Below are 22250 nucleotides of genomic sequence, written 5' to 3'. Positions count from 1 at the left end.
CCTGATTGGTGAATAAAGACACCTATAGCCAGTAGCTGGGTAGAAGAGACAGATGGGGTCAGGGGTCCTGGGCTTGGGGTCTGAGGAGAAGAGCAGTGAGGAGAGGAGAGACACCAGGGTTAGTTGAGTCATGAGAACATGGCCATGAGGGCTAGCCAATTGGAGTTAAGAGCTGCCCAGATGGAACATGGCAAATTATAAAATGGAGTTATAGATGGGGAAGTAGATTCTAATAGCATAGAAAGTAGATAACTGCCCAGCTCTAGTGCTGATTAAGGGTTATTTTAAGATAAAGGTTGTGTCTCTTTTATCTGGTAACTGAATATTCAAAGGTGGGGTAGAAGCTGAACATTCATATAAATAATAATCTTTTTAAAAAAGAAAAAATACTGATCACTTAAAACAATAATTTTATCAAGCAAAATTATTCTTTCTAAGAGAGAAACCAACCTATGACAATTCTTTAGTTTAGTGGAGGCATTAAATACATATCTGCTGAATGAACTGGTAGTTCCTTCCTTCAACTCTTAATAACTAATTTCTCATACAGCTGTGTTTACTCACAGCATGTCTGGTTTACCCTGGAGGTGTAAAGCAGCAGAGCCCGTGGCTCCCTTTCTCCTCGGCTCTCCCTTGCCTTTGTTATTTGCCTTTCTGCAGCTTCCTAGGCAGAGCTGTAATTAGTGCCCCACAGGGACCTATACTTTTCTAATATAGAGCAGTCTACTGAACAATGACATGTGTGCACACACAGCCATGTGTGTTCCTAACAAATTAGGAATATTTTGCACATGCAAGCCTTCAAAGGATTTTAATAACTTAATGAGGGCACTTTACATAGCAGCTGCAACTGGCTCATAACACTGACTGGATTGATTCAGCAGCCCTTTCTCTTACTGCACAGCCATCTAATTGCAAGAAGGAAAACAACTCATTTGAGACTGAGTAAAATTAAAAATTCAGTCCCAAAGCAAACCTTAATAAGTAAACCACATTTGTCAAGGAAAATTTTCCTTCAATTAGTTCAAAAACTCATGTTTGTTTCATAACCGTTTACTATAATTTTTTGCAAAGTCACTGTTTATAGGCAATTGAAAGTGCTTCCAGGTCTGGCAAGATAGCTTAATTCCTGGAACCCACAGGTGGAAGAAGAGAACTGACTGCCACAAAGTTGTTCTCTCTCTCTCTCTCTCTCTCTCTCTCTCACACACACACACACACACACACACACACACACACACAGAGAGAGAGAGAGAGAGAGAGAGAGAGAGACTAAGTAAATATAAAAAAGAAAGAAAAGTAGGCATTTTTAAAATGTGCTTCAAAAGATAGTTAAACAAGCAGCAAGGCTATGGATTTAGCTAAGAGGTGAAATGCTGAATTTAATCCCCAATACTGCCCAAAACAATAAAACAAACAAAGTACATATGTGTGCACCTGACTATGCATATATGTGCATGCACCAGATCCTTCTCATGTTCCCTTACTGTCCAGTCTCTTCTGACTCTCAATCAACATCAAGCTTTTCCACAGCTTGCCATTAGTAAAGGCCTAACCTATATTCATTCAATAACCGATGGACAGTTCATTAGAATAACAATCATCAGACTATAAAAAGAAAACAACCAACAACTTACTTACCAAACATCTAATTTATAGGAAGAACTCAGATGGGAAAACAAGACTTAGCCTTCACAACAGAAAACTGAATCAAACTTCCTTCATTTGTATACAAATTCTCCTGTCACCTTCCTGTGCAAGTCTACTGGCAGTTTACCACGAGTAACACTAACAACCAATCTATTTCACTGCAAGTAAAGATTACTGATCCTTAGAGATCTTTCAATTTATAACAAAGGGTTCAAAAAAGTCATTTGCACAGTACTGCTTGTAGCCTGAATATCAATTCTAATATATATAGATGAGTACCCACTATCCAAAATGTTTAGGGCCATAAGTTTTCAGATTTGAAAGGGTAGGATATTTGCAGATAGATGCATGCATGCATGGATGGATGAACGGAGGGACGGATGGATGGATGAATGGATGGATAGACAGATAGGCAGGCAGGCAGACTGACTGACTGACTGACTGATGATAGACAGACAGACAGACATTACCTTGGGATGGGACCCAAATCTAAACATGAAATTCATTTACATATAACTTTATTTGCTTAGCCAAAAGGTACTGTTACACGATATTTTTAGTGTGCCTACATTTTGACTGTAATATGCCATGTGTAGTTTGGGTAGATTTTCCACATGTCATGTTAAAATGTACCATTCAATAAGTTTTAGATTTTGAACCATTTTAGATTTTTATTTTTGGATTAGAGATGCTCAATCTACAAAACTATTTTTTTAAATATACATAGATACTGCTGTGACTAATAAAATCAAAATAGACTTATAAGGTCTATTCTACTGACACATACCAGTTCTATCATAGATTATATTAATCAGCAATTTCTAAAATTATTACTAAGATCCACTAAAATAGTTTACAAAGCAATCTACACAATTAATGCTTGTTAATTAAGGTTGGAAATTCCTTCATGAGACTGGGTCCCTTGAACTAGAGCAGATCTAATTCATCTTTTCACTCAGCGACAGAAGCTGCTGAATGGAAGAGCTTTCTAACCCATCTGGTTTTTATGTTGGCAAAAACTTTTTAAACTCTTAAAACTTGGGGGCACAAAGTGTAAAGTATAAGTATTAAAGGTGACTTGCCAGATGGCCCAGTGGGTAAAAGCCATCGATTCTGACAGCCTGAGTTCGAACCCTAAAACCCACATGGTGGAGAGAACACCCATAAGCTATCTTCTGACATAAGCCTGGCACTCAATCACTCGATAAGTGCAATGAAAATATCTCTAGCCAGGTGTGGTGAAGCACATTTTTAATTCCAACACTCAAGAGTCAGAGACAGGAACCCTAGGAGTTCCAGGCCAACCTGATGTACATAGTAAGTTCAGGCCAACAGGGTTACATAGTGAGACTTTGCCTCAAAAGGTTTAAGAAGTAATATTAATGATTATACTGGTGAAACCTTTCCTTAGAAATTGTTATTCAGAACCTTTTGGTCAGGTTTGTCGGTTTAGTGCCTAATCACCAAGCTCAACTGTGAATACAATATAGCAGAATAAATATCCTGCTACAAGTGGCTTGCTCTTTGTTTTTTGAGACAGGGTTCTTGCTATGTTGCCCAATCTGGTCTACTAACCAAGATCCTCTTGCTTCAGCTTCTAGAGTGCTGGGATTATAGACACTCACCACCATGTGGTAAGAACTTGAAACTTAACACATACACACACACACACACACACACACACACACACACACACGTCATGCAAAATCTGTAAGATTCTACTCTGTATAGGGCTGAAATGTCATTCAGACTCCAAATGACTGGTCAAAGAAGTTCAAATTCTCATGCAAGACAAAGGGTTTCTTTGCTTTGAGGAAAAGCAACCTCAGACTAAACAAATTTTAATTTTTCCTTTGGGAATAATTAATAATTTTAAAATAGCAATTGTGCTTTGCAGCAAACAAGAACATTAATGCTGGTTGCACAGGTGCCAAGAGCTCTTTGTTCTTTTGCATTTTTACTTTGCCTCTTACAACAATGATAAATAGCAAAATGTAAAACAATGATTCCTCCCTAATTGTATGTCCCATTTATGACAATATCAAAAGTCTGTAATATTTCTAAATGGAAAGGGAATGCACTTTTCTTGGAAATTATGGAGAGAAAAACTATGAGAATAACAGTGATTCTCAACCTAAAATATGTATCAGAATCATTATGGAACGTGTTAAAAATACAGATGCCTGGGCCCCAGCCCAGCGTCTTTAAGAATATTTTGGTTAAAAGCTGATTCTAAAGCCCACACTTCAAGTCTCCTACCTAATCAGTACTATCAACATCACCTGGGAGCCCTTAGAGACAAAAATGTCAATACTAGCCCCTCACAAACAGAATGAGACTGGGGATGATGTTCAGAGACCTGTTCCACGGGGGGGTGGGGGGGGGTACCTACAGGATCCACCTATTCATCACTACCTCTATTAAGACAAAAAGGAGACTTAAGTAACACAAATGCACTTAAAGCATATTTTTCTCATTAAAAAAAAAAAAACTTTTATCTTAATCATGTGATCTTCATTGGAGACTGTCAACTGAGCAGGTTCTTAGGTCCGGGCCCTTTTTTGAGCACATAGTATCCAGATTACACAAAAACTTTAAGATCAGCATGTTAAGAATTTCTTCAGCCAAGAATTAACTGTAACCCCTGAGATGGAGAAAAAAAAAAGTATTTTCTTCATGACTAAACTATGGCTGGGCATGGCAGCTCATATGTACAACAGTGAGCCTGAGTCAAGAGGATTAGCAGAGTGAAGTAAGACCCTGTCACAAAATCAACAACAAAAAATTGAATTGTGCCTCAATTCAATCATCAATTTATAGGAAATGCAAAGAAGAAGCCCTGAGCTAGGCAGGCACTGGCACTGAGCTACATCACCTTGGCTTAGCACCTCAACAAACATAAGCAAAGGAAAAAGATCCAAATAAGGACATATTTCCAGATTAGGATAAACTTTAAAGGTATGTCAACCACCTGCCACAGGGAGACCTTATTTGAATTGTAATTCAAACATACCACAAAAAGTTATGAGACAACTGGAAATTTGAACACCATTTGATGATAAATATTATCTTTTTCTAAAGATGGTAGTAGTGATACAGTGGGGTTTTTCATTTGTTTTGTTTTCAGCCAGGATCTGGTAGGCCAGGCTGGTCTCTATGTTCCTAAGAAGCCAAGAATGATCTTGAACTTCTGATCTTCCTGTCCCCACCTCCTGTCACATTCAGTTTTTATGTGGTGCTGAGAAGTGAACCCAGTGCTTCATGCATGCCAGGAAAACTCTCTACCACACGAGCTGCATCTCCATCTCTGTGTGGTTATTCTTAGAGTAATTATCAGACTGGATATGGTGTCGCACATCTTCAATCCCAGCCCTTGAGAGGCAGAGGAGGAGGATCTCTGTGTAAGTTCCAGGCTAGTCAAGGCTACATAATGAGACCTTCTTGTCTCACCAAAGGAAGGAAAGGAGGGAGGGAAGGAGAGAGGGAGGGAGGGAGGGAGGGAGGGAGGGAGGGAGGGAGGGAGGGAAGAGGGAAGAAGGAAGGAAGGACAGACAAACAGAAAGTAATTACCTTTAGGGAACTAGCAAATTATTTACAGCTAAATTCGTATGATATCTAAGATTTACTTCTAAAATATACAAGAAAAGTAGCTGGTCAGAAAATAGTGTGACTAGCCATGAGCTGCTCAGTGTCAGAGCTGGGTGATGGGAGCACATGGCTGATTATAGTGTACAGGCAACTACTCTTTGTGCATGTTTAAAATTATCTCAAACTTTACAAGTTTTAAAATATAAGAAATTAAGAGACTGACAAGTCTGTGATGATAGCATTCATCTCATGTGTCTCAGGAAATACTGAGTCAGGAAAGCTTTAAAATAAAGCTATTTAGGATGTTTAAAGTTTAAAAATACAAGTCTGAGCTAAGAAAGGAGATGACTATACATGCTTGGGAGCTGTTCAGTTTTCAGTCTTTTCGTTCACTAAGAAAATAAATTTATGATGAGTGTCCCACCATCCCAGTATGTAGGCTCGTACAGATAATTAAGGTCATGACCTCAGCTGGCCAGCCCACTGAGTGAGTGTGCACTCTACCCATATGTTCAGTCTTCCCTTGAGCCACTCCCAGCAATTCCTAAATGAGATGACAACGAAAGCACAGCTGAGGTCCCGAGCGAACTCACAGAGCTCCTTTAGCTCGGTCACACTTCACATAAGAATTTCCTTTGTTTGCTTGTTTTTCCAGACAGGGTTTCTCTGTGTAGCCATGGCTGTCCTGGAACTCACTCTGTAGACCAGGCTGGCCTCGAACTCACAGAGATCCACCTGCCTCTGCCTCCTGAGTGCTGGGATTAAACACATGTGCTACTACAACCTGGCTCACACATAAATTTTACAAAGCAGGAAAAACTTCTATAGAAACAGTCTTTACTAGGAAATACCTTTCTTCCACATGTACTTAATGGACATAAGTCATAACCTGACACCATCACTATGGATATAACACGTACTGCAAAAAAGGTAGCCCAGTAGTAGAATGAGTGTTTAACATGAAAGAGGCCTTGCTGCCCTGCCCAGTACCCCACCTCCCTGCAAATATTCTATTGAAGAAACACACCAAGACAGCACTGGTCATCTTCTGTGGAAAGATATTTTTCTCCTTCTGTATTTTTCAGAGTTACAACAAAGATCAGGAATTATTTTGGTAAATGGAAAAAAAAAGATACTACTCAAGAGAAATGAATTTTTAACAATTTTTATCCCATTTTATTACACACATGGAGGTCAGAGGACAACTAGGCTGAATTCAGGATTTAGTTGTTTCTTCTAATCACATCCTTAACTCATATCCCCTACTATGAACTAGATACTGTTTTTCCTGCTTCCCCCATCGGGGACTGGGCAAGGTACCGGCGCCACTGTAGATGTAGGCAGCACTAATTCTCCAGCTCTTGCCTGGTTTTTAAGCACAGCCCCTGTCAGACTGTTTTCTGTCACATTCGTACCATTTCTTCTTGAATGACCTCCTCCTGACCAAGCTTCATCACATAAACGGCCATCTACTCTGCAAGCCGCCTGATTTGCTTCTGCTGTGGCTGTGCTCGTCAGTCTAATGCTTCAGTCCCCCAACAAGCTTCAAGTCACTTCACTTTGGGAGAGCTCTCCTGCTCAATCTCTGTGTCTACATAACTTGGTTCCTCGATAATTAAAACCAGTAACTCTAACGCCATCCAGAGCAAACTGAAGAGTTATTTCTTCACTCAGACTTCCAATAGTTGTACAGAAAATGTGAGATGCCTATCCAAGACAAGGCTCCCTTTTTCCTAACAAAACTCTCATATAATTAAGGGCAGAGCCTTACCAACTAAAAGGCTCTCCTTAATGAGAGGCAGCCTGTAGGATGTAAATGGAAGTCGCGGCCCTTTGCCATCTAGCCCATCCCCCGAGGTCTTCTTGCCTAGAGCACATATGGCTCTTTGGATATGAGCATCCATCTTGGGGCCTTCAGAAGTGAAGCCATATGTTAAGGTTCATAAAGTATAAATTTAGAAGACTAGAGCCATCTTCAGGTTTCCAAGAAAACTTTCTGCTTACCTACTCACATAGATTTTGCTCTCTAAAGTATCTATGACATAATAACTTTCTTTCTCTCTCTCTCTCTCTCTCTCTCTCTCTCTCTCTCTCTCTCTCTCTCTCTCCATGCCAAAACACTTATAACAAAACAAACACGGATCTGAACTTGTTCAGCCACTGGCTACTCTCATGAGTCCTTGGATACATAACATCTTTAAGCCAGTTGCTTTATTAAACTGCTAATGGTATGGGTTGTTCTGACTACCAAATAGAATACTAATACATGTAAGATTCATGTATTTATGTGTATGAGTGCTCTATTTGCATGTATGCCTGAATGACAGAAGGCAGCATCAGATCCCATTACAGATGGTTGTGAGCTTCCATATGGTTGCTGGGAATTGAACTTAGGACCTCTGGAAGAAAGTCAGTGCTCTTAACCACTGAGCCATCTCTCCAGCTCCCATGGGGCCATTCTTGAGATGATCTAGTAAGGCTGAGCGTACACTCTGTGACACAACTAGACTAAGTCTCTACCACCTTAGAGAAACTTGAACTCCAACACACACTTACACACACAAGTACACATATGCAAGCATGTCTAAAAGAGGACATTATACAGATGCAGAAAGTCATATGCAGGGGACTGGAGAGACAGCTCCGCAGTTAAGAGCTCTGGTTGCTCTTTCAGAGGAGCCAGGTTTGATTCTCAGCACCTATATTGGGCCACCCACAACTACCTATAGCTCGTTTCTGAGGATCTGATTGTCATTTCTGACCTCTGAGGGGCACCTACATACACATGGTATGCAGATATAACTCAGAAATACTATACATATATACATAAAATGAATAAATATTTAAAAGAAAAGACTAGACAGCACTTTTACATTTATTTGTGTGTGTACATGCACACACATGTAAATGTGTGAGCACCATAGTACACATATGTAGGTGCAAGAACACCTTGTTGGGGCTGGTTCTTCCAGGGAGTAAACTTAGGTCCTCAGGCTTGATGGCAAGCACCTTTAGGGGCTGATGCATCTCACTGAATCCTGGATAACATGTTTTTAAGGTTCTATTATAATATATGTCCATATGTAATAATACATAGCACATTTTTGATGGAGTCAAACTATTACCCATGATGGCCTCAAAGTCTTGAGCTCCAGTGATCCTCTTGCCTCAGAAAAAATAATAATGTAAAATATATAATGCTTTTAAGCATTTCTTAAAGGTTTGTTTATTATGAATACAGCATTCTGCCTGCATGTATCCCTGCAGACCAGAAGAGGGCACCAAATCTCATTCTAGATAGTTATGAACCACTATGTGGTTGTTGGGAATTGGAACTCAGGACCTCTGGAAGAGCAGAGCAGCTCTTAACCTCTGAGCCATCTATCTCTCCAGTCCCCTTGAGCAGTTGTTTCTAATGGGAAAACACCAGAGTAGTTCCGAGAGGGGACACGAGCAGTGTTGAGTACTGAGGAAACTCCCCAGTGCTTAGGTTGGATGTGGGCTTCTGAAGGTCTCTTCTGTTACTGTACTTCCTAAATTACACCTTATGTTCCATATGTTCTTTGTTTAAAACAAGCTTAGATACACAGCCCAAGCTGGTCTGGAGCACCGTGATTACATGCATGCACCTACTCTCAGCTTTGTTCCTTTTCAGTATAGTAACTGTCACATAATAAAGATATAAAAACAGTATAAAGGGTGTTGTCACTTAAACCATAAGACATGCACCCCATTCTTGCGACCATCAGTGCTGCTTCACAGGCTCGGTAGTGTTCTAGCACTGGCAGCAATCATCTCCCCACTTAGCAGCAGACAGCACTGCCCACAGCAGCTTTCCGAGAATGTTGACTTCTCTTGTTTGCTGATGATGTATTAATTTTCTTGGAGGAACAAAATTTCCACATAATTTGAGATATAGTAAATATAACTTCTATTAAAGTATGAATACTACATTTGACACAAGGAACCTGAGACTATCTAAAAAAAAAAAAAAACATGAAAAATACATTTCCATTGTAAATCATAAACAACGCTTACATTTGTAGCCTACCAAAATGCATTCTACTCAGTGAACTAACAAACTGAAACAAATTAGCTACTTAGCAAAAATTAGTAGGAAATATCCTAAGTTAACCATTAAGATGCCCAACCTACTCTGTGTGTATCTATAGTAACTGTTATTTTTAATGGCATTCAAAAGCTGGAAGAATTCCCCAGTTGCATCTACCAAGAAGAAAGCCATTCATCCATAAGGGACTAAGGAGGCCTACTTAAGATTCATAATTAAGCAAAGAATCTCAAGTTACACTGACCCATTAATGTGGCCTCCCCTTTGCATGCCCGCAGCTGCTCCATTCCCACTCCTGAATAATGAGGCTTTCTCCCTTGTCCCTTCATGTAGCCCCACCTCACCCTGCACTCTCGCTCGACACACAGGATCTTTTAGCTGTGATGGCGCTTTCGTCTCTTCTCTCCTTTCATGGAGTTTCATTCCACATTAAAAATATAAATACCTTGGGTATTTGCTAACACTCTATCCTCTTATAAATGTACTCACCCATGCTGCTTTAAGCCAATGAGACTTAGAACACTCCTGTGAGATTTAAATGAGTTACCAATATTCACACTTTATTTTTATTATTAAAGTTACATATTGAGAAGCAGAAGCATGACACAAAATGTGCTTGCTACAGAAATAAAAAATTCAGTTTCAATTAATCAAACTGCAATTATTTAAATACTATAGAAATTCTAAAATATCATCTGATGGGCATCAATAAACCAAAAGAAGTAGGATCTAAACTGTCAAATGCTCCAGAGTTTCATAATATATCTAGTTATCCTAAATTATGTCCACACTATAAACATACAGCAAGATCCATGTCTTGAATGAGAAGATGAAATAGACAAATCTTAAGGTTCTTTGCAATTATAATAATGTTATATCTATTAGTTAAGTGCAATCACTTATCAAAGAAATAAAATTTTACAAGTTAACAAAAAACCCTAATCTGTGTGGCAACATTTTTATTCTCAGAGTCGTTCACAGTATCTACTTAAAGATATAAACAAATCTCCTCCAATGATGAACTATGTGGTATCTGGCTTACAATATCAATGTTCCTGCTGCAGCTGAGACACTGACCCACAAATACAACAATGGCCCAAGGAGTGCTTTATCAGCACGACTCCAGTGGTTCTAGGAAATCTTGACTAAATAGATGCCAATCTAATTCAGCAAGCCAATGGGATTTGTGTAGCTCTAAAAGGAAACTTTCCTAGTTTTGATGGTAAATCTAGCTAAGGAGCCTACAAAACAATTAAACTGGAAAGTATTAAGCTATCAACATATATTACATTCTAATATTATTCAACGTATAGACTGTTTTCTAAGTTAAAGAAAAGCAAAACATTAAATACCTAAAACTAATATATTTCGCTGACCCTCAAAACCATTCTTCATTACAGTTCCTTACTTCAATTCTTAAAATTACTTTTTCATCTGTCCTATGTACACTGTGTTTAGATCCATGATACAGCTCCTTTAAAAACCCTTGCCAGGTGATGGAGGCACATGCCTTTAATCCCAGGACTGGGGAGGCAGAGGCAGGTGGATCTTTGTGAATTTGAGGCCAGCCTGGTCTACAGAGCTAGTTCCAGGACAGTCAAGGCTACACACACACACACACACACACACACACACAAAGTCAAGGCTACACAGAAAAAGAAAAACTGGGGGACTGGAGAGATGGCCCAAGGGTTAAGAATACCTGCGGTTTTTTTTAGCAACCCAGGCTCAATTCCTAGCACACATACAGTGGCTCACCTCCATCTGCTCACAGCTCTAGTTCCACAGGATCTGACTCCCTCTTCCGGTCTTCCTAACAACAGTGTACATCTTGTGCCATACATGTATGCAGACTGTGGTAGTTTGAGAGAGAATAGCCCCCACAGGTCCGAGGGGCCCAGTTAGTGGAACTGTTTGAGAATTAGGAGCCTTGTTGGAGGAAATGTGTCTCTGGGGGTGGGCTTTACAATTTCAAAAGCCCATGGCAAGCCCGATCCCACTCTCTCTCTGCTGCTGTTCCAGCATCATGCTTGCCTCTGCCAACTCCACACCATGATGATCACGGACTAGCCCTCTGAGACTGTCCACAAGTCCCTAACTGAATGCTTTCTTTAACAGTTGTCTTCGGTTGAGCATGGTGCTTCACATCAGCAATGGGACAGTAACTAAGACACAGGCGAAATGCCTACACATAAAAACATTCTAAACTAGTAATTGTCATAAATAAAAATTAGCTGAACTCCTTTATGTGATAGGGAAACCCTTAAAGAGATACACACAGCACCTTAATCAACATGGTAAAAATACAAGTCAGGCGGAAACAAGTGGATGAAGAACTCAAGGTCATCCTGGCTACATAATGAGTTAAGGTCAACCTGAATGACATGATATGCTGTCTCAAAAGGAAGGAAATATATATTTATACATACATATGTGTGTATGTATATCTGACCAAAAGGGGGAAAGATTATGTTTTAGATTCTCCTTAGAAATACTCAGCATCTAAAATATTGTCTGCATATGTTTTCCACCAGACAGCTAATACTAAGAGGAACTTCACTGTCTTAAGGACAATACAGCACCATCAGAGCCAATTCAGTTCACAGCATTACTAGTTAGAACCATTTTAAATCACAAACTATCGCATGGAAATTTGAAGATTTAAAAACAGAAAGCCAGATGTGGTGGTGCACACCTTTTAATTGTAACACTTGGGAGGCAGGAACAGGTGGATCTCTGTAAGTTCGAGGCCATCCTCATCTGGTCTACAGAGTGAGTTCAGAGATAGCCAGGATAGCCAGGGCTACACACAGAGACCCTGTCTAGAAAAACCAAAGCAAGAAATGGGGGAGGGGAGAGAGATTTTAAAAATAGAGTTATATTCTCACTTTTAAAGTTAGTTTTAAAATTATCAATCCTTGAAATAAAGGGACAGTTCCAAAGTAACATCTTAATTTGTTTCCTCCACTGATCAGAGTTGAAACTTACACGCAAAGCACAGAAGGGATGCTTTTCTGCTAGTCAACTTCCTTGATATTCCTTTGACAGTTAAAGAAATTTGCAGTGAAATGAATGTAAGAAAGTTTGGGAGAATGAAATCCATAAAGCTATGTGTTCCCTAACATGGTGTTGTGATAGAAGAAATACACATTTCCCCTCTGTTACAGCTCCTAAAACTCTTGAAATCACCAGTAGTAAGTACCTTTTCTATGTCTCAGAAATAACTGATGGCCAGGCCTCCTGGAGAAGCCTGGGACTGCACCAGGATGGGGGCTGATTTCTAGTCTCTCCCTCAACCTCCTGGAAGAGGAAAAGCCTGAAGACTGAGTTAACTGCCAGTGACCAATGGTATAATTAATCACAGCTGTGTAACGAAGCTGCCTGCCTAGTGTTGGCGTCACAGGCAAGACACCCGACATGAAAATAAGGCTACAGTGGATGCCCCAGCTTCAGGTCAGCCACTGAAACGGACACCCTTGCCTGTGCCACACAGGAGAAATGAGCTGTTTCACAAAGCTGTTTTGTGATTGACTACAGATCATGAAAAAGTTTTAAGTGGAATTGATTGACTGTCTAGCAAAAGATAACTGATGTGGACTTGTGGTACAAAGGAAAAAAACAAAAACAAAAAAAGTTAAGGTCTTCACAAAGCTCCTGCATACAAAGCCTGACAGCACAGGGGAACCAGCAAACAAACCAACAAAAAGCACAGGAGACAGCAGCAGAGAAGTAAACCCTACCATATCTGTAAGAAAGGACCTTAAATGCAGACAGACCTGGCAGGATATGTGGCTCAGTGGTAAGGTGATAGTTGAGTATGTTCGAGCTCTGAATTCAACTCCTGGCCTTGGGGAGTAGGGAGGGGGCATTCCCATCAAAGAAGTGAAAAGCCACGGAACATAAGAGAATTTTATCGGATATCTGAAAAAGCTCTATTTTACAGAATACAGAAAGCTCCTGTTAGGAATGGCAGCACAGGCCTATTACTAAGCATGTGGAAGGTTAAGACAGGGGCATGGGGGAGGGGGGAGCGCCTGTAGGAGGGAGTAGATGGTTTCTCCATCAGAAAGCAGACATGTGTTGCAGGCCAAGAAAAGGATATATCCCAAACCTGACCCCATCCTGAAGTGGGGGTGGCTGTTATCTTCTAAGTCACATTACAGAGAACCATACTAGGGACTGCACACACTTCTCTGTTAAACCTCTAAAGTCTAAGGCTGTGAGATGGGAACAGAATGTTCTAGGCTGGTCCCAGCTGTGTTCTGCGTGAGGATTAAGAGAAGGCTCTCCTCTGGGACAGAAAATGAAAGAGAAAGCCATACTCCCTGAGGTCAGCAAGGAAATCCCCAGAGGAAGGAGGAACTTTAGGAACAGAAGTCCTTACTGTGATCTCCAATTACTCTGCCCCAAACACAGAAACTCTTTCTAAACAACATCTGGATGTTTCATTTTATTTAGTATGATAGAAAAATGTTTTTCCCTAGCAAAACATAACATTACTGAAAACCTAGGTCTGGCTCTAACACCACATTGCCCTCAAAATACTGGTGGCCATGGTGTGTGCACCTTTAATCACAGTAGTGGAGGCAGAGGACCTGGACCAGTCTGGTAGACCTCTGGTCAATAGTGAGTTCTAGGTCAGCCAGAGATGCACAGAGAGACCCTGCCTCAAAAAAAATTAATAATAATAATAATTCGAGGCCAGCCTGGTCTACAGAGTGAGTTCCAGGACAGCCAGGGCTATACAAAGAAACCCTGTCTTGAAAAACAAAAACAAACAAACAAACAAAAGACAAGTATGTCCTCAAAGAAACAGGCAACCTCAGGAGGTAGAATGTGTTATTTCCTATCTTAATAACTAAGACCCAAAGTACAATGTTACTAGAATAGATGTCCTAAAGAGCCAAAGTTTTCCACATTTCCTTGTTGAAAGTCACTCCAACAAATAGAAAGAGAAGCCAGGATCGGGGTGGCACTAACATTATTGAGGGCTCAGGGCCAGAGAGTCACCACCATGCTCAGTGCGGGCCTGAGTTAGACACTCAACACTATGAAGAAAAGCATTTGTCAGTTCTCTGTTTCAAAGAAAAACAGGAACATAATACTTGCCCCAAATGTGTAGAAAGCACAAATATATGTACTCATTATTTTGGTTAAATGCATTTTTAAAATATTTACTTCACAAAAATGAGGTACTATATCTTTCTGAAAAGATTCAAGACTTCTGATGGCTTGTCTAGAAGCCGCCTTGAAAAATCACCCTCCCAGAGCAAACCCCTTCCTGTTTTTCAAGTGTGTGTTTACTTTCACATCTGCTTCAAAAGATAAATGCAACAATGGAGACACCAACCACATGACTGTGTCCTACCTACACGGAAATGAAGCTATAAACCCAGACTTGCTGTGAAATGGGTCTTCAGAATACTCACACACAGGCTAACACTCAAAGGAAAGCGTAAAAAACTTACAGTATGAGTCTGAATCAAATCCAAAGACCAACACTGGACAAAACTGAATTACTTATTTACATACAACAATTATACAGCCACTTTAAAAAAATCAGAGATTCTTCTTCATATCTACAAGGTCAGATTTTATCAAAGGGAGAAGAGAAGTAACATTTATTTAATATCTCTGTATGACAGGCACATGCTATGTATGTATTACCTAAAATATCATCCTCATTTTACACACAAAAATACAGTTATTGAAAAGCACTTTCACAAGACAATTATTAAGAACTCATCGGCTTTGACAGGAGGTTTACATCCAAAGCTCCTGTCCCTGACTTGCTCATGGACATGTTGAGCAAGCAAAAGGGTCTCAGTAAGGACTTTACTCTTAATGCCAATTTTCAATTGTGTAATTCTGGACAAGTTATTTAATCTTTAACTTGTTACCTAAACGGTGAAGTGAGATTAATAACACTCCAATAACCTGTGAAGAGGCTTAAGTGTGAAAGTCATCATGATGGCCAGGCATCTGGTGTCTTAAGTATTTCACAGCCGCCTAAGGTTGTGGCTCACAGTAGGGTGCTAGCCCAGCATGCACCAACCCCTCAAAACAAAAGTACTCACATTTGACATCCTAGACTTCACTCATTTAATCACCATAACATTAAAGGTATAAAACATCCCTCTATCATAGAATGAATAAAATGTTACAGATGTGAATTAACCTGCCCATGGCCATGACTTAGAGTGGCACAAGTGGAATTTGAAACAATTCATTCCACCCCAAAGCTGATATATCTACATTACATCTACAAGGTATAAAGCACATAGCCTGAACCATGTAAACAATCAATGAGCGCTGACATTATTTCCTTAGCACACTGAGCAGGCCCCTGTAAATACTGTTGGTGGTATGCTGAACAAGTAGAACGGCCAGGTTACCACAGGTTGACTCTGCTTTTTCCATAAGTATGTACCCTTCCACAACAAAGTCCCTCTTACACTTCTAGTCCTGCTAATACCAGGTCACCAAACTCTTCCTGGCAGGATCATGCCCTCTGCATTCTGTTATGATCACACACAGTCACAGGATCCTGCTCATCACAGAGAACATGCAGTAAATGAATGACCATACCATTCCTCCTCCCAAAATCCTCCCTTCCAGGAACCCCAGTCTCCTGCCACATCTTGAGAACATGTAGGCCCACGTGTTAGGAATCCCAGTGGTTATTTTCAACTCCAAATAAAATATTATCCTGTAAGCCTAATTTTAGGAACAAATCAGGGGGGAGAAATATAAGAAATCAGATCTAACACAAATGGGGAAAACCTGAGCATCAGACCAGCAGCCAGAGCTCATTATCCTTCTTCTCTTTCCTAATTCAAATCTTCAGATTCATTTCCAAGAGCTAACAACATATGTCACCCCCAAGGACCCATGGATGGCTAAAGCCAATGGGAAAAGGAACTGGAAACAGGATATTCACAATGTCAAAGTTTCTCCACAAATACTAAAAACACAAACCACTACACACAAGTCTGTCGGTCACTACTTTAACTAGGCAACCAAAATTAGCAGCATTAATTACGGGACAGCAGACTTTATGAATTTCCCAACGTGACTCAAAACGAAGAACACAACGTCACGCTGAAGTCTTGCCAAAATGTTTAACACTATGTCTAATCAAACCTACAGAGATAAATTTCCAGTTTATGGAAAAAAAACAAAAAAACAAAAACAAAGAGAAGAACAAATTAAACAAAACCCCAAGGGAAAAATCGAGTACATTTAGAATAGAACATTCTACAACCAGCTGCCACCAAGACTTATCAAAGTACACAAGTAAGTCCTGTTCCAGATTAAAGGAAATTTGACCAGATATTTACATTTAAAAGTCTAATGATCGCTGCTAAGATAGCTCAGGGAAAAAGACATCTGCACCCAAGTCTAGTGACAAGAGTTCAATCCCTGGAAACTATATAAAGGTGGGAAAGGGAGAGAACTGACTCCACAATGTTGTCTTGAACCCCTCTACGTGCACCCACACATACACATCATACATAAGCACATCACTAATAAAAAAGAAAATCTAATGGTGGGATGTAAATGTGAGTTGAGCGTTGACCGGTATTATGCAATACTGCTACTGTCTTAGGGATATAGACGTGTGTTATCCTATGTAGGAAAACAGCTTTATTCTTCAGAAATGTATACCAAAATGTTTTGGGAGTATAAAGTGCCATATCTTCCCCAACTTTCTGACATTCCTTTCTTCCTGACATTCACACATTGTATGCACCCTGTTATAGGTCTAGCTAATACACTAAACCTTATCTGTGGGGGGAGGATAGTACTAACCCGTGCTTTCTGGACGCTGACAGCCTTACTGCGAGTACCAGTATCATATGATATATCTGGCAAAGAACATGCAACGCTACAAGAGTTCAAAAGAATAAACCTTCAAAGAAAAAAAATACCATTTTTTTTCTGGAATCATTTCCTTGCCCTAAGTATATCTACTTTAATTTTATCTACTTGGTAACAACTGACTTTTTTCTACCTTACAAAATTATCGGAGACTATGGAAACATAAAACCGCATGTTTTGCCTGTAAGGAACACAGGGTATGATTTTAAAAATAAAATGCTGCTTCCATTTCCACTGAAAAAAGCTACTAATAGACTATGTGGATGTTCTCACCTCCCAGAGCAATTGTGTTATTTTGAGTGTTGAGGATGCCAAGAAGACTGAAGATTTAAAAATAACCTAACAAAGAGCTCATTCCAATACCAGATGGAAAGAAACTACTCTAAAGACATGTGAGTGGGAGGACACATATACAATATCATATGACACCATGCAAAAAAAAGGTGTATGTAATTACATAATACTACTAGGATTGACACAACTCTGCAGGTAGAAAGCAGGGTCAATTCTCTGAATCATTTGGGGGTGGGGGGGATAAAGAGAGAATGGGCAAGAAACAGCAAGTGGGTGGCAGAAAGAAAGCCAAAAAGGAAGGAGAAAGCCCTCACTGTACGGCTGCCTTCATGTGTCCCTCTTACATGCTGAAATGGCTGCCAGGTAAAATCTGAGGGCTTAAATCCCTGAAGTCCGTAAAGGTTTTGCCTGTGTGTGTCCATATGGCCAAAAACAAGTGGTGGGAGGGGTGGGTATCAACAACACATACCTAGTGCAATAGCAAGGTGGAATGCCCTTCACGTGAATGCATGTAGCACTTCAAGCTGGCAAATTAAAACCCACAGAAAAACTCTACTAAAACACACACACCTTACTTGGCACATCAGTTAAAATAGCATTTCTTTATAAAATGATATACTCAAACACACCCTTATGATTTTATTGTGGTACCAGTTTCATATGGCATTTCTAGTAACTAAGCAAATGCTGCAAGACTGGGAAGTGGCTCCCTGGGTATGGCCCTCACCATAAGCGTGAGGACCTGAGTTTGGATCCCCAGCACCCACACAAATAAGTGGCCATGGGAGAGCGAGTAACAGTTATGAGGCAGCTGCTGGTTATTTTCTATTTTATCAACATAAACACACGGTCATAGTTCTTACCCATTTCATCAGCCAATCCTCCCTCCCCTTCCAGTCCCCTCGGCCAAGACTTCTGTAACCATGCCTAAACTCCATGTTACACAGCTAAAAACAATTCTCATCTTTCTAAACAGATCACACTGGGAATCAAGAACTGGAGTCTAGATTGACTGAAAGGAAGTGGTTCAAAGAATCCACAGACATAGAAAGTAAAGAATAAGAATTCAGTAAACAATGTCTAATCCACATGGATTTATCTTGAAGCTAATGAAGAAACAACTGAAAACACAGAAGCGGTTTTCATAAATGAGAGAGTATAACAAAAAAATAGAAAAATGAGGGGCTGGAGAGACGGCTCAGTAATTAAAAGCACTGACTGCTTGTACAGTGGACTCGGTTTCCAGCACCCACACAGAAGCTCAACAACACATTCCTCCTGATGCCCTCTTCTGTGGACACTAGGCGTACAAGTGGTGTACATACATGCAGGCAAACACTCACACACATGAAATAAAAACAAAATTTAAATTACAATAAAGTGAACACAATGCTAGAATTTCTACATGAAAGGATTTTAAAGGTAATAATCAATTACAAAAAGAAACGAAGTATTTGCACATCACGCCCCCAGTTTCTCTATTCAGGCTGCATATTTATTTCCAATTACTTTGGAAGACATCGATGATGACTAATAAGTAAGAGATATTGAACTCTCCTCAAGCCATTCTTATCATTAGACTAGTCACACACAGTTTTCCTTATTCTCAAATAATTACCGTTTTTTTTTCCCCTAAACACTTCAAGGTGTTTGAAATCTTATTTAAATAAAAATAATTCAGAAAAATAAGTGTAAACAAACTTTAATCGTAATCTAATTCCCTCACTACCCTCTCCTAGAACTGGTGGTATCTGGCATCAGCAAGCTTGTTCTGAATGAAATCATTCGTCTTCTCCTTTCAATGCCTCCAAATCCTGAACAGCACTCGTTGCTATAGTTCTTCCTTTATGCTTCTCACTGTGCATTCATTAAATAGCAGCAGAGCAAACCAAAACACTAATCTAACTCAGTGTGTTCTCCACAGTATTTGTTATACTGTATTTTACCAAACACACCATGAACTCCCTCATAAAAATGAACACATGGCAAAGCCACAGCACAGGTGACACATTAAGGAATGTAACTGACAACAAAAAATAACACACACACTTGGCATCTGGCTTCCCCTCTAGCGAAGAGCTATCATAAGCTCATCAAATCACTACCTTCTAGTAACTATGGATTATTTTATAAATAATGTCTGTAATTCATCAACAAAACGAGAAAATCCTTGTAAAAATTTCATCTTTGCAGATTTTACTCAAAGAAGTAAAAACATTCAAAAGAAACAAATAGTTGAAACTGTTCTTACTTAGCTCACAAACAAAAAAGTAACTGATGTCATGCCCAGGCAATTGGAAGAAAATAATGTGTCCTATAGGGGCTGGAGAGATGGTTAAGGCTATTAAGTGGTTAAGGGCACTGACTGCTCTTTCAGAGGTCCCGAATTCAAATCCAAGCAATCACATGGTGGCTCACAACCATCTGTAATGAGATCTGATGCCCTCTTATGGGTTGTCTGAAAACAGCTACTTACATATAATAAATAAAATGTTTGGGACAGAGCAAGTAGGGCCAGAGCACTCCTGGAAAAGCACATTGGCATCTCTACCAGTGAGCACCAGCCTGCTCCTTAGATAACCTGGAAACAGACTGAGTCTAAATATACTGATTTCAGAACAAATATTTTCAAGTCATGAAATCAGGCCATGATCACCAATTTTATATATTCAAAAAATAATGAGGATGGGGTTGGAGAGATGACTTATTAGTTATGAGCACTGGTTGCTTTTCCAGAGGATCTGGGTTCAATTCCCAGTACCCACACAGGAGCTAACAACTGTCTGTAACTCCATTTCCAGAGGATCTGACACCTCCCACAGACATACTTCACAGACATACATGCAGGTGGGCAAACACTAATGCACATAAGTTAAAAATAAAAATAATGAGAAAACTCTACCTATCCCAACAAAATTTATAGGTAGCATATTTTAGATCCCAATCTGATGACAAGATGATGCCCCTATTCTGACCTCCAAAGGTATCAGGCATACACAATCTGATACCAACGTATCTGCAGAAAATCCAAGAATCTGGAGGCTTGGAGACAGTGTCCGGAACAGTTTAACTCTGAAGCTTTCTTAGGAACAGGAGGAAGGAAAACAAATAGCATCTTAAGTACACTGCCTCTCAGAGTATGAATTTGTTTGAAAAAAAGACCATGAACTCTGGGACTGGAAAGATGGCTCAGTGGTTCAAAGCACTTGTTGCCCTTGCAGAGGACATGGGTTCAAGTCCCAGAACCCACATGATAGCTAACAACCATCTGTAACTCCAGTGCCAGAGGATCAGATACCCTTCTTTTGACATCCAAAGGTACCAGGCATACACAGGTACCTAGACATCCTGGAGGCAAAATATTCACAGACATACAATTCAATAAAATAATTTTAAAGATTATAAATCTCTAGGTGGTAGTGGCCTCTGCCTTGAGGTCAGCCTGAACTAACTATATGACCATATCCTGTTTCAAAACAGACAGCATACACACTGGCCAATCATGAACTAAGGAATGAGAAAGCCAGATATGTACATTTCAAATCTGTTAAAGTTGAGCCAGGTGTGATGGATGTCGTATAGAAAAAGACAGTGGCCAGCCATGGTGCTACAGGCCTTTAATCCCAACACTCAGGCCATCTCCAGCCTGGTCTATAGAGTGAGTTCCAGGACAGCCAGGGCTACATAGAGAGATCCTGGAGAGAGAGAGAGAGAGAGAGAGAGAGAGAGAGAGAGAGAGAGAGAGAGAGAGAGAGAGAGAGAGAGGAAAAAGTACAAACTTCTTCAAAAATGAGCAAAATTTTAAGATGAAAAAGATTACATAAAGGATGTGTGTATCCTGCTTTACCAAAAGGATCAAACCAACTGAAAATGTTTTGCCAAGACTAAGAATAGGAAAACAGAAATGAGCAACTGCATGGAGTACAGTTTATCCCCAAGAGTGTATAAACTCACTATAATAACACTCAAGGCACGAACATAACCATTTCTTGCAACTTTCCCTAAAAACAGAAGGAACAAAATTGCAGCTGTGAAATCACCCAGACTAAAAACAAAAAAAACAAAAAACCCTCCAGTATCTCTGAAAAGCACAAAAACAAACAAAAACCTTAGTCTCTACAGACTAGTCATTTATGTCAGGGTATAGTTCAAGAAAGGAACAACAGGATGGCAATTGCTGTCCTGTGGCCAGAAACCAGCCCGTCAGCGATTTGCTTCACGTGAGATCACTTTCTCTCTAGAGACCACCAGTCCCCGGGGAGGACGACGACCCTGTTCGGGCAGAAACTCCCTCCAGGAGAATCCACCTGGTAACCAGAGGGTGAGTCTAGCTCCAGAATCTCCACAGGTACAGGCAGCCCAGCAAGCCAGGGAAAGATTTCCAAGCCGACAGATGCGCGAACTGAAAAAGGAGGTCATGGAGCTGAGAGAATAGCATTAACCCTTGGCTCGCTGGGACCCCTGAAGATCGCGGAGCAAGGCACTGGATCCGGAGGGCTCCAGATTTGATTTGATTTTTCTAAGATGCTGGGTCTATGGCGGGAAGGCCTGGGAGTGCTGCGAAGCTCCCCACGCCCTCAGATTCCGCCTGACTTCTCGGGTCTGCCCAGCATCTCCATCACGACGGACTCGCTCGGCTCCGCAGCGGCACCCAGCACCTCCGCCGTCCACCGCACCGCTGCCCACCTGGTTTCCTGCCTGGGCTCCCGCCCACCGCACGGTGACTGACAGGCCGGCGCGGACACGGGACCCCTCCGCAGGAGGACAC

General features: G+C 40.4%; 1 protein-coding gene across 3 annotated transcripts in view; it reads right to left on the bottom strand.

Annotated features, from left to right (window-relative positions):
- Epb41 (erythrocyte membrane protein band 4.1) overlaps positions 1-22250 on the bottom strand; it is a 154766-nt gene that overhangs the window by 107081 nt on the left and 25435 nt on the right. The window lies entirely within an intron of this gene.

Source organism: Arvicanthis niloticus, chromosome 5, assembly GCF_011762505.2.
Source record: "Arvicanthis niloticus isolate mArvNil1 chromosome 5, mArvNil1.pat.X, whole genome shotgun sequence".
NCBI classification, from domain to species: domain Eukaryota; kingdom Metazoa; phylum Chordata; class Mammalia; order Rodentia; family Muridae; genus Arvicanthis; species Arvicanthis niloticus.
The sequence above is the reverse complement of the archived record's forward strand: the minus strand, read 5'-3'. Positions and strand labels throughout refer to the sequence as shown.